Source organism: Protopterus annectens, chromosome 2.part2 (genome assembly GCF_019279795.1).
Source record: "Protopterus annectens isolate FY-2018-M chromosome 2.part2, PAN1.0, whole genome shotgun sequence".
Taxonomy (NCBI): Eukaryota; Metazoa; Chordata; order Ceratodontiformes; family Protopteridae; genus Protopterus; species Protopterus annectens.
In genome coordinates, this window is record NC_056730.1 from 298,844,464 (window position 1) to 298,858,821 (window position 14,358).

At 38.8% G+C, this 14,358-nt stretch overlaps 1 protein-coding gene across 1 annotated transcript in view; it reads left to right on the forward strand.

The window, feature by feature from the left end:
- Positions 1–14,358, forward strand: part of ST8SIA4 (ST8 alpha-N-acetyl-neuraminide alpha-2,8-sialyltransferase 4) — a 905,236-nt gene that overhangs the window by 173,267 nt on the left and 717,611 nt on the right. The window lies entirely within an intron of this gene.

Here is a 14,358-nt window from a genome sequence, read left to right on the forward strand (position 1 = left end):
AATTCACCATTGTAATACAAGAAATTATTCTGCAGCACAATGTCCATTAAACAAACTGATGCTAATTTCACATCGTTGGACAGGCTACTGTCTTCGTACACTATCTCTTCATAAAATTCCATCCCCTCTTTGTAGGGAATAGAAGAAAAGAGATCTATTACGTCTATAGTAACAAAAGTAATGTTATCTATATCTACTATTCCAGAAACTTCCTTCAATAAGTCCCATGAATCTTTTAATACTTGCTGTCTGTTTACCCATAAACTTTTAGTCTTATTGTCGACAAATTTGGCCAAAGTGTGTGTTTTAGAGCCTTCTGCCGAAACAATAGGCCTTAATGGCGGGTCTATTTCATTTTTATGTGTTTTAGGTATACCAAATATTAATGGGATTTTTGGTTTTTCTACCTTCAGGAAGTTATACATATCTTGATCTATAGTACCTTCATACAGCATGTCTTTTAAATGCATATCAATTCTGCTGTATGCAATATTTATTTCGTTTTTAGATACTATTTCATATTTGGTGTTATTCCATAAAATCTTATACATTCTACTGTCATATTCCACTTTGTCCATGATAACAACCCCTCCCCCTTTATCGGGCTTCATTATTCTTAAATTAAGATCATTTTTCATATCATAGAGCAATTTCTTCTCATTTTTCCCCATGTTGTTAGGAAGTTTGGTAATGTCTAATTCTTCCTGTCTAATTTCCTTCTCTATCAATTTCTCAAAACACTTCAACTGGGGGTGTATAGGTGGGTTGTAAATGGACTTCTTCCTTAAGGTCATATCTGTTCTGTTTAACGAATTAGGGAACATGAAGTGCAAGTTAATTTTTCTTAAAAACACTTTGATGTCCATTAATGACTTTGTGATACTCCCTCTGTTGTAAGGTATATATTTAAGACCTTTAGAAAGCAGGTTAAAGTGGTCCTTTTCTAATTCTAAGGGACTGTAGTTGTAAATATTAAAATTATTATATGTCCATTTGTTATGGTCATGTGTTATAATATCCAAACAGGGTGGGGTTGGGGAATTCAGGGGGTGATTAACCTCCGTTAATACCTCCCCCTCCCCCTTCTCCCCCCCTCCCATAAAAATTCCTTTCATTACCAAGTTGTTTATTCATAATTCTTTCGGATCTTCTCAAAGGTGGAAATTCTTCATCATACTCATTTTCACCTTCAAATTTTTATATTCATTAGCTTGCTCCCCATTTAACTTATTATTTTCTTTATAAAAATTGTCCTTTTGACCTCTCCTATTAGATGGTAATGGATAACATATATTATTTTGATATTCATATATATCACGGTCCATCTTTTTCATTTTTCTCGTTATAAGCTCATCTATGTTGTTATCTATGTCTTCTCTAACATTAAAGTACTTATTTCTTTCTTCTTCAATGGAAAAAAGATTTACTTTTTTCCATTGAAGAAGAAAGAAATAAGTACTTTAATGTTAGAGAAGACATAGATAACAACATAGATGAGCTTATAAAAGAAAAATGAAAAAGATGGACCGTGATATATATGAATATCAAAATAATATAATCCATTACCATCTAATAGAGAGGTCAAAAGGACAATTTTTATAAAAATAATAAGTTAAATGAAAGCTGCTAATATGTACCATTTGAAGGTGAAAATGAGTATGATGAAGAATTTCCACCTTTGAGAAGATCCGAAAGAATTATGAATAAACAACTTGGTAATGAAAGGAATTTTTGAGGAGGGGAGAAGGTATTGAGGTTAATCACCCCTGAATTCTTAACCCCACCCTGTTTGGATATTATAACACATGACCATAACAAATGGACATATAATAATTTTAATATTTACAACTACAGTCCCTTAGAATTAGAAAAGGACCACTTTAACCTGCTTTCTAAAGGTCTTAAATATATACCCTTACAACAGAGGAGTATCACAAAGTCATTAATGGACATCAAAAGTGTTTTTAAGAAAAAATTACTTGCACTTCATGTTCCCTAGTAAACAGAACAGATATGACCTTAAGGAAGAAGTCCATTTACAACCCACCTATACACCCCCAGTTGAAGTGTTTTGAGAAATTGATAGAGAAGGAAATTAGACAGGAAGAATTAGACATTAACAAACTTCCTAACAACATGGGGAAAAATGAGAAGAAATTGCTCTATGATATGAAAAATGATTTTAATTTAAGAATAATGAAGCCTAAAGGGAGAGGGTTGTTATCATGGACAAAGTGGAATATGACAGTAGAATGTATAAGATTTTATGGAATAACACCAAATATGAAATAGTATCTAAAAAACGAATAAACATTGCATACAGCAGAATTGATATGCATTTAAAAGATATGCTGTATGAAGGTACTATAGATCAAGACATGTATAACTTCCTGAAGGTAGAAAACCAAAATCCCATTAATATTTGGTATACCTAAAACACATAAAATGAAATAGACCGCCATTAAGGCCTATTGTTTCGCAGAAGGCTCTAAACACACACTTTGGCCAAATTTGTCGACAATAAGACTAAAAGTTTATGGGTAAACAGACAGCAAGTATTAAAAGATTCATGGGACTTATTGAAGGAAGTTTCTGGAATAGTAGATAGATAACATTACTTTTGTTACTATAGACGTAATAGATCTCTTTCTTCTATTCCCTACAAAGAGGGATGAATTTTATGAAGAGATAGTGTACGAAGACAGTAGCCTGTCCAACGATGTGAAATTAGCATCAGTTTGTTTAATGGACATTGTGCTGCAGAATAATTTCTTGTATTACAATGGTGAATTTTATAAGCAAATACAGGGCGCGATGGCCGCATGTGCCCCGACCTTTGCTAACTTGGTAATGGCAAAGTGGGAAGAAAAATATGTGATGAAATGTGCATTTAGTAAATGGTGGGTACTATACCGTAGATTTCTGGACGACATAGTCCTTTTTTGGACAGGAAGTAATGAGAATCTGAAAGAGTTTTTAGAATATTTGAATCAGACTTCCAGTTTTTTGAAATTTACTTGGACAATATCTAATACCTCCTTAAAGTATTTGGATATTGAGATTTATAAGAAAGGAGGTAATCTAGAAAGTAAAGTGTACAGAAAACCCACCTACTGCAATTCCTATCTGCACTACAATAGTGCACATCCCACACATTGTAAGAGAAATATTATCAAAGGTCAATATGTGAGGGGCAGCAGAATGGCTAGTACTGAGGAAGATTTCATAAGAGAATGTGATACACTAAGTAATATGTTTAGGGAACGTGGATACCCAGAAAAACTTATTTATGAAAGTAAACAGGAAGTTGAAAATGGAAGATCGACTAGATTTGCCCCCATAATAAGAGGAGGTGGATTGATGAACAATCCTAATATAGACAGAATTTCTGGCAAGGAAAAAGAAAATTACAATTTAGCCCTTACTTTGGAATATAATGGTGTTAACAACAAAGTAAATCAGATTTTTCACAGAGAGTGGAATAGGTTCATTAATTCCACTGATATAGAGAAAGCAAAAACTATTCCAGCGAAAGTAGTATATAAAAATGCACACAGTATAAGAAATATTTTGGAGAATAAAGTTAATAATCTGAATGATCAAAAGAAAAAAGGTACATATAAGTGCGGTAGATGTGCACAATGTCCATATATACTAAATGGAAATAGTATAAATATAACAAGTAGAAACAGAACAATAACTAATGAAGAATTTTATTATAATTGTGATTCTACGGGCTTAATATACCTAGCCTTTTGTAAGGCTTGCTTTGCATTCTATATAGGGAAAACGGAAAGGAAGCTTAGAAGAAGAATTTATGAACATCTTAATGATGTTAAAAATTGTAAGGAGACAAACGCCCTATATAGGCATACAAGGGAATGTCCTGAAGCAAGCTTTACATTTACAGTTATTGAACATACTGAAAAAGATATAAGGGGTGGACTCTGGGAGGAAAAGATTGAATATAGGGAGCTCTGGTGGCAAATCACGCTGGAGGCCTACAACCCCCCGGGCTTAAATGAATACACCAGTATACTCCCTATTTTGAAGTTAAGGGCAGCTAAATTGTAAAACATTTGTATTTGTATATATATTTTTTTTATATATATTCTTCTTTCTTATTCATTTTATATGTATGATTGTGGCTAGTGTATCAATTATTTTATATATTTATAATATTGTGGCATTTTTAACAAATTTTTAAATATGTATATATGAATTATTTTGGCCTTTAAGAGCTTAGCTATGCATTGATTTTGGTATAACAGGCATTTATTTATTTATTTATTGATGTAAATTATTTTCAGAAATTTTCCTTTGAGAAATAACAATTCAAATGCAATATATATGTATTGTCTCTAGATGGCAGTCTATTCACTGGCTAATACTTCTGTCACAATTAAGACCTTGCATTTTTTTACAATGCAATACATGAACCATATTAATTCCTGTTGGAATATATAAGCAAATATTTATTTTCTAATTTTTTATGAGTATTGAATGTTTTTCCAAAGATGTTTGCATATAATGAAATGGTGATGCATTAATAAGTAGATTAAGGTATTTTTAAAGGATGTTCTTTCAAATGGTGTAATTAATTTAATTGGTGAATTTTTTTTAATTAATTTATTGAATGGGGTATTTAAACTAGATAGAATTGCTTAATAAATTACATCTGATGAAGTGTTGGGATACAAACGAAAACGCATTTGGACTGAATAGCGTTTATGTTGGTGCCTTTCCGTTGCTGTGTTTCTGTGTTGTGGATTTTCTGTTTTTGGCTGTCGTGGATTAAAAACTATACAATTTGAACTTGGAGCTTCCGTGGCATTTCCTTTCCTTCATTTTGGATTTACAGTTTTGTTTCACCCCTGTTTGTGGTTTTCGTAGTCATACAAAACACACCTCTCAGTAAAGCGGTGATGGATGTCATTTTGGAAGCCAGAAGGCCTAGTACTAGAAAACCTTATGCGGGAAAATGGAAGAGATTCTGTGCTTGGAACCAGGCACAAGAAACTGATACAGCTCTGCCAAATATTCCTCAGATTTTGCAATACTTAACTGAGATGCTGGACAAAGGCCTATCTTTTTCATCTATTAAAATTCATGCCTCTGCCATTTCGGCTCATTACAATGTAGAGCCACCAATCTTTGATTAATCCCTTATTAAAGCAGTACCTCAGAGGAGCCAAAAAATTTAAGACCTCCAAGGAGATCACCAGTGCCTGCATGGGACCTCAACTATGTCTTGGAAAAACTCACCCTGCCTCCTTTTGAGCAGCTGCTACTGCTGATATAAAGTTTTTATCTTGGAAAACAGCTCTGCTCCTAGCAATAACTTCTGCAAGACAAGTTTCAGAGCTACAGGCACTCATGGCTGTGGAACCTTTTATCACTTTTTATCCAGACAGGGTCTCTCTGAGGACAAACCCAACATTTACGCCTAAGGTGGTGTCCAGTGTGGCCCTCAACCAAACTATTCACCTGCCAACCTTTTATCCAAATCCACAGAACAAGGGGGAGAGAATTATGCATTCTTTGGACATACACAGACAGCTTAGATTCTACTTGGACAGAACCAAAGTTTTCAGAAAGACAGAGCAATTACTAGTGACATATGCTGCAGGATCACAAGGAAAGGCTATGTCAAAGCAGACTATTTCAAAGTGGATAGGCCACTGCATTTGCTTCTGCTATGTACACCATGGCAAGCCAGTACCTTAGGGCATTAGGCCACACTCAACCAGAGCTGCAGCCACTTCAGCAGCCTTTCTCAGGGGAGTACCTACCAAGGACATTTTAGAGGCTGCTACTTGGAGTTCAGTGCACACCTTTACAAAGCACTATCGTCCACCATTCTGCTCTAAATCCAGGGCAGGCTTTGTCACTGCAGTTTTGCAGGGCCTCATAGCCACTCCTAGCGCTGTCTAGCTCCAGCCTCCCAACCTCAGCTTTGGGACTCTACCCAAATGTAATGACTGCAACAGTGAAACACGAAGAACATAGTACAGTTGTGTACACTTACCATAAATGTAGATGTTCGAGTGTATTCACTGTTGCAGTCCAGGTTACCCACCCACCATCCCCCTTTTCTTCTGATGGAACCTATCTTTCCTTCTCTGATTTATACAACCTATGTGGTGTATTTGCTTATAGATGAAGGTAAAGTTTATATTGGTGCATGTAATTATACATATATAAGTTTTGGCAAAACCTTTTAGGGGGCACCTGATATCTGGGGCAAGAAAAACAAAAGAAAATAGCATCGGCTGCTTCTTTTATACCCCTGACGGCCTGACATCAGGGAAGGGGCGACAGCGGCCGACCCAGGACCCAGGACTTGGAATTCAGGCTGACTGAGGGCAACCTGCCAGCAGGATTACCCAAATGTAATGACTGCAACAGTGAATACACTTAAACATCTACATTTATGGTAAGTGTACACAACTGTACTTTCCCCATCCAGTTGTCTAAGTTACACTTAAACTGGGTTAGGGAGAAACTCTGCTTCACATGGATAAGGAGTCTGTTCCATAGAAAGGGTAGTCTCTGGGATACATATCTGTCTTTCTAGCATTTTTATATCACAGGCAAGGTTTAAGTCTTTAGAATGGGTAATTCTGGTGCTGTTTTGTTTTTCAGATATGCAGGAGGTCCATCAGAGTAAGGTCTGACAACACCTTGTATGCCCAGCATAAATCATCCCTCAGCAACCTGTAGGAGACAGAATACAGGGATAGAGCCTTGAGGAGGTATTCATAGGACATGTTACTTATGCCCTGAACTCTCTTAGTGGGGAACCTCTGTGGACATTCCAGTTGGATATGCCTAGTTAGGTACATGCCAAAGGGACATGGTACTGAATGATGGGTCTGGTGAATGCCAAATACAATGGAACAATGACTTTCTTGGACCTAGATGCTCTATATTTGTTTATAACCTGCACAAACTATAATGATTTCCTCACTACTATAGGCGCATGATGATCAAAGGCTAAATTACTGTCTATGATTTTCCCCAAGTCCCTGACTACTGGGTCAGCTCTTAGGAGTGTGTTATCAATATGATAGTTGTGACAATGTGAGGTATTGCCAGTTATGCCAGGAGAAGGGGTCAATATTATATCTTTGAAGAGGTGTTCCATCAAACACCTCTTCATCGACCCTTAAAAAGCGAACTCTCATAATAGCAAACATCCACATCAGGGATTACTTTCCCTGGCAAAGAAATTGCTTGTCCTAAAAAGAACTCATGACTACAAACATTACAAAGGGGGGGGGGGGCTTTGTCCCCCACACCCCCCAATGTGGGGTACTGAGCCTCCCACACCACCACATAACTAAATATACCAACTCTGAGATTGCACTACAGTGGGGAAATGGCAAACTAACAAGGATGGCCAAGAGATTCCTTTCCCAGGGAAAGAAATCAGTGATGTGGCCATTCGCTGTTATGAGAGTTCGCATTTTAAGGGTCGATGAAGAGGCGTTCGATGAAACGCCTCTTTGAGGACATAATAGTGACCCCAGGAGAAGTAGTTGAACAAAACAAGAAAGAGCCAGCATACAGTGACCTGAAAACCTTTATTGGTTAAAAAACCATAAGAAACAACAAAAATTACAGACCGGTTTCGGTCGGATCAAATCACAGCCTTCATCAGTGTAAAAACAGAAAAAATAATTGTTGAGCCTTAAATAAACCCATCTACAATCTCATTGGTTATGTCAAAAATGATCATTCAAACCAGGTGGGAATAATCCACCCAGTTTCACAATCCATTTTTCTCTTTAGTATTTAAAATAGAGTGCCACCCTGTCTTATTGGATCTGTTACCTTTGATAATATCAATAATCATAAAAGAAAACTTGGCAGATTGGTGAACCAAATTATGTTTGTGTAATGCATTATTAGCCCTTTTGTTTTTGATATTACTAATGTGTTCTGATATTCTGATTCTCAATGGTCTAGATGTTTGACCAACATAAAATGAACCACACTGACATGTAGCCAAATATACCACCCAGTCACTACTACAGTTTGCAAAAAAGTTAAGATCATAGACCAATGAGCAATTTCTGCTAGAAAATTGCTTGGATTTGTTTACCCTGTCACAGTTGGTACAGTGGCCACATGGAAAACAACCTATCAATGGTTCACCTGTCAGTGTGGTCTGCAAAACTTGTGGTTGCCGATCCATAGAGCCATGTTTGTAATGGTTGAAACAAGAACCAAGGTTTTTCCCTTTACGAAATCAAAATAAACATTTGTCAGGTATAATACTTTCTACTTCATGGTCACATTGTAATATGTTCCAATGCCTGTTCACACACTGTATTAACTGATCAGAATTCCTAGCATAAGTAGTAATAAACCTGAATGGTGCAGAATTTGTTTTGGTATGTACCTTATATCTCAATAAATTCTGCCTATCTAAGGAATTGACCAGATTACTGGCACTGGAAACGTAACCCATGCCATAGCCCCTCGATCTAAACCTATCAGTAAGATCCTTTTGCTGTGATTGGAATGAAGAATCTTGAGAACAAATGCATTTCCAGTGCCAGTAATCTGGTCAATTCCTTAGATAGGCAGAATTTATTGAGATATAAGGTACATACCAAAACAAATTCTGCCCCATTCAGGTTTATTACTACTTATGCTAGGAATTCTGATCAGTTAATACAGAGTGTGAACAGGCATTGGAACATATTACAATGTGACCATGAGGTAGAAAGTATTATACCTGACAAATGTTTATTTTCATTTCATAAAGGGAAAAACCTTGGTTCTTGTTTCAACCATTACAAACATGGCTCTATGGATCGGCAACCACAAGTTTTGCAGACCACACTGACAGGTGAACCATTGATAGGTTGTTTTCCATGTGGCCACTGTACCAACTGTGACAGGGTAAACAAATCCAAGCAATTTTCTAGCAGAAATTGCTCATTGGTCTATGATCTTAACTTTTTTGCAAACTGTAGTAGTGACTGGGTGGTATATTTGGCTACATGTCAGTGTGGTTCATTTTATGTTGGTCAAACATCTAGACCATTGAGAATCAGAATATCAGAACACATTAGTAATATCAAAACAAAAGGGCTAATAATGCATTATACAAACATCATTTGGTTCACCAATCTGCCAAGTTTTCTTTTATGATTATTGATATTATCAAATGTAACAGATCCAATAAGACAGGGTGGCACTCTATTTTAAATACTAAAGAGAAAAAATGGATTGTGAAACTGGGTGGATTATTCCCACCTGGTTTGAATGATAATTTTTGACATAACCAATGAGATTGTAGATGGGTTTATTTAAGGCTCAACAATTATTTTTTCTGTTTTTACACTGATGAAGGCTGTGATTTGATCCGGCCGAAACCGGTCTGTAATTTTTGTTGTTTCTTATGGTTTTTTAACCAATAAAGGTTTTCAGGTCACTGTATGCTGGCTGTTTCTTGTTTTGTTCAATTGGTTCCATTTGAGCCGTGCATTTCCAACTGTGCAGGAGTTCCCTTTTGATGTTACCCAGGAGAAGTAGGACAGTGGATGTGTGTCATATACCAGCACAGCTAGCTGGAATTTTAAAAAGTATTATAGGTCATTTGTATATCGAACTGATTTGTATAGATGCTTGTGCTGAAAAATGTATTTGTAAAGTTGCTTTTGTTGTGCCCTGCTGGACAGAAAAGAAATATATGTGCAATATTGTAGGTTAATCTCAAACTTTAAAAAAAATTAAAAATTGAATTATTGGGCCTAGGCCATAAAGATATGAAGATACGATTTCGCAGTTTTAATGAAGTCAGAGACACAACGTCTATAAAAATGATGGTTTATTAGCTCCTGTAGGAAGAGTGGAAGTGTTTGATGATTTTATGACTTTCTGGAGCTGCATCAGATCCTAGCAGGGCTCTGTGTGTGTGTATATTATTTACACAGAGGTGCTAAGTCCTGGCAGTTTCTAGCAATGGGGGAGTTGCATGGGAACCAGGAGTCAGGTGACCAGATGTATATGATGTCATTCTGGAGTCCATCCCTAAAATAATGTTTAATACTAGTTGAGACTGAAGTCTCATGGCTGTCTGTTTTGGGGACCTGACAAAGAAGGGAGAATACTCACCCAGTTCATCTTGCCTTGCTCTTGTAAGTGACCAGAGGATAATAGTTCTTTAGATCAGTCAGGAAAATATAGTGCGATTAGTTAAGTATTGTTTTCTCTGTAACTGTGAGAACCTGTCCACCTATGTTATTTTAATATTTCTTCTAATTGAAACTCTGGTGTTTATTGTAAATAGATATTTAGTGTTTTCATGTTCTTTTATTATTTGTTATTAAATATATTTAAACTTTTCATTGTGGCGGGTCCTTTAGAGAAAAGTTTAATCTGAGAGTACTCGTATCTGTTTGGTGATTCTGTGGCCACTCCTGAAAGCCTTACTGCATTGGTCAAACTACTATTTATATTAATATTAATTTTACTCAGTATAATTGGGTACCCTTGTAGGAGCCTTAGAGTAGCTGGCTTGGGAGTGTCTGGTAGCAGTAACTATCTTATGGTCTGGGTAGAAGGGGGCATAGCTAGTAAACCTGTGCCTTTCCTTGGTATGTGTGTGTGTTTGTGTGTTTGCGCAACTCAAATCTCAAAATGTGTGTCAGCTACTAGGAGCAGGGACACAAAGCACTGGTTTCACAGAAGGAGTGGTAGATTACTTGGCTTGGACACTCAACTGAGGACTTAACTCTGCAGATCTGCCAGTGGGGATCCTTACTGGGGACCTAGGAAGAGACAGAGAGAGAAACCCAGACCCCGGGCTGAGAGTGTCCCCTGTGTGCTCTTAAGGGAAATTATGCTTGATGCAGAGAGCTGCATCTGTAAATACTAGGTGTATCCATTGTTCTTCCAAGTCAACATCCCTCTACAGTGCCAGCGGTGAGGATTCAGTCTCCTTGATTACTGGCCCAGAGTGGTGATGTCACATATTGGTGAGCAGTGGTGTGGATATTAATTGAACTTCTGTAGCCTCTAAGCAGTTGTCACTAAAAGTGTGTCCTTTCAGCAGCCACAAGGTAAACATTTAGAGTTTAATTTCAGAATAGTTTTATTTTATTCTTTTGCTAGTTTAGTTTTGTCAGGGAAAACATGCAAAGATGTTAGCAGTGGATTATGGCAAGCTGACAAAGAACCAGTTGGCCAAGGTGTATGAAGCCAATGGACTGGTGCATGTCAACCTGACTAAAGAGGAGATGATTTCAATCTTAGTCACAGCTCAGACCTGTAATCAGTAGGATAACCAGTCTGGTGATGGGAATTTGTAGGCCTCAGAAACAGGACAGTTCACCTTTACCTCAGAGGGCTTAAAAATCTGTCTGGAGTTAAGGAGAATTGAACTGGAGGCCAGACATTGAGAATTAGGATCAGCTGAGAGACTGCAGCATTTGGTGGCTGAAGAAAATGAGAAGTAGCATCAACATGAGAGGGAGATGCTGACTCTTTGACAGTGTCATGGAGGTAATGGGGAAGGTAATAACCAAACCCCAGAAGCAATAAAGGTCAGTAAATTTCTTCCATAGTTTACAGAGGGTGGTAATTTGGATAGTTTAATTCATATATTTGAAAGGGTATGTAAACTGTATAATGTTGACCAAGGGCTCTGGGTACAATTCCTGACCCTCTTATTCCATGTTAAATCTGCAACTGCTGTTTCTAAATTGTCTGATATTGATTGTTTAAACTATGACAAAGTATGGAAATGTTTACTTGAATGTTTTAACACCTGAAACCTACAGAAAAAAAGTTTTGTGAGCCTATGCTCAAGGCAGATGAAACTGTCTGTGATTATATTGCTGAGTTAAGCACTTATTTTCATAGGTGAGTGAGCAAGTGTCATAGCAACAATTTTGAAGGGCTGGGAGACCTTTTGCTGAGGGAACAAGCCTTAGCACTTTGCCTGAGAATGTGAGAATCTGGTTGGCAGACCAAGAATTTAACTCTGCAGATGAACTGGGGGAAAATGGGGATCTTTACTTAGCAAGCATGGCATCACTGCACTGGGAGGAGATAACCAGTGCTGCACATGGATATAAGGGAATCCATGGTGAGCAGCCTAAACAGAGTCTACCAGTAACAGGTGTTTTAAATATAACCAGTGGGGCCATGTATCATATAGATGTCCATGGAGGCAAGGTGGGGAACAAAAGGTGGGGGAACCAGCAAGTGGGAATAACAGCTTGCCAGTGGTAAGTTGCCTAGAGACAATGGGAATATCAAATTATCACCAAAGTTTATATCTGAGCTTAGTGGATGGAAAACCGGCCAGTGCTAAGAGAGAGACAGCCTCTGACATAACCGCTGTGAAGCCTGCAATGGTTAAAGAGGAACAGTACTTGCTTGGGCAATCCACTCCAGTCAGAGCTTTAGGATGGACCCAAATGCCTTTGGCAAGGATTCACCTTGACTGGGAGCATGGAAAAGGAAGCAAGCAAATAGATGTGTTTGAGGATATCCCTGCCGATGTCTTGATAGGGAATGATTTTGGTAATGCAAAATCATGTATACATGCAGTTACACGTAGTCAGGCTTGGAGACAGGCATGTAAGTTTGGCAGCCTGGGTAAGATCCAGACAGACTCTATACTTGCATCCAGGACTGGTGAGGTGGCTATTTCAGGGAGAGAGCTACCCTGTAGCTGTGAGCCTGAAGGTGAGCCACACCTGCTGGTAGGTACTGAAGTTCCCTTGGACAGAGTGACTGCAAGGGCAGAGGTGAGTGGTAATACCAAGGCTGACAGTGAGACACTGCTGTCAGAGGAGCCAATACTTCCTGTTGAAGCGGACCCGGGAAAAGTCACAAAGGTCGAGTTGAGACAGGCTCAGCTCTTGGACCCTATGCTAAGAGGTCACTGTATAGAGAGTGGAGCCTTGAGGTGAGGGCTAGAGGATGAGGTAGTACAGCAGTTGGTAGTGCCTAGAGCCTACTGTCTGGCATTTCTAGCCATAGCCCATAACATTCCTTTTGCAGGTCGTATGGGCATAAAGCATGCAAAGAGACATGATGCACAACTTTTATTGGCTTGGGATTGCAAGGGGTGTAACAGGGTACTTCAGGACCTGTGAGCAGTGCCAAAAAGTAGGCAAGGCAGGAGACAAGGTCAAGGCTCTTTTGATGCCTTTGCCTGTGATTGAGGAGCCATTTCAGAGGGTGGCTATGGATGCTGTGGGGCCTCTGAGTAACCCAAGTTCTTCAGGGAAGAAGTATATCCTGGTGGTGGTGGTAGATTGTGCTACTAGATGCCCATAGGCGGTGGCTTTGTCCACCATCGAGGCAGATAGCGTGACAAATGCTTTGTTAGAGATTTTCAGCAGGGTAAGTTTCTGGAGAGAAATACTAACTGACAAAGGTGTCAATTTCATGTCAGACCTGCTGGCTTGTCTGTTTAAGTGCTGTGGGGTGAAGCACCTAAAGGCCACCCCTTACCATCCCCAGACTAATGGTCTTGTGGAGAGGATAAACTCTGCAGTAAAGACCATGCTGTGGGCATGTGCAGACCAGTTTAAGAGAGAGTGGGACAAATATTTTCCCCATCTGCTGTTTTCATACAGAGAGGTACCCCAGGAATCCATAGGTTTTTCACCCTTTAAGTTGCTGTATGAGTATAGGGTGAGGGGCCTGTATATTTGATTCATGACGAGTGGGAGGGTGAGTATGAATCCCACAAGGAGTCTGTTGTGGCACATATCCTAAACCTCAGGGCAAGGCTTAGTGAGCTCATGGACTTGGCCCAGGAGAACCTGGCAGGAGTCCAACAGCAGAAAAAGGTCTGGCATGACAGGAGTGTTCGAGCCAGAGAGTATGCTTTGGGGCAGCAGGTTATGGCTCTCTTTCCTGTCAGACACAATAAGCTGCAGGCTGCTTGGGAGGTACCCTTCAAAGTGGTAAGGAAGGTCAATGATATTAATTACATGGAAGAACTGCTAGGCAGGAGGCAGGGGCACAAATTGTACCATGTTAACATGTTGAAACCTTACTATGACAGGGAAGCCTTGATGCTGTGTATTTGCAGTAGATGGTAGGAGGAGTTTGAGGGGGATCTCTTCATTGATCAGTGAGGCTTGGACTGATACCTCAGTAAAAGGGGTAGCAGTGGTCCCATTGGCTATCCCCTACCCAGGTTCAAGAAATCTGAGCAGTGTTGCAGGATTTTGAGGGCATGTTTACTAGAAAACCTAGGTGCACCCCCCTAGTGCAGCACCATGTGGATACAGGACCTGAAGGGGCTATCAGGCAGATCCCTTACAGGTTGCCTAAATGAGTTAGATAGATTTGAGGGAGGAGATGCAGGAAAGGTTG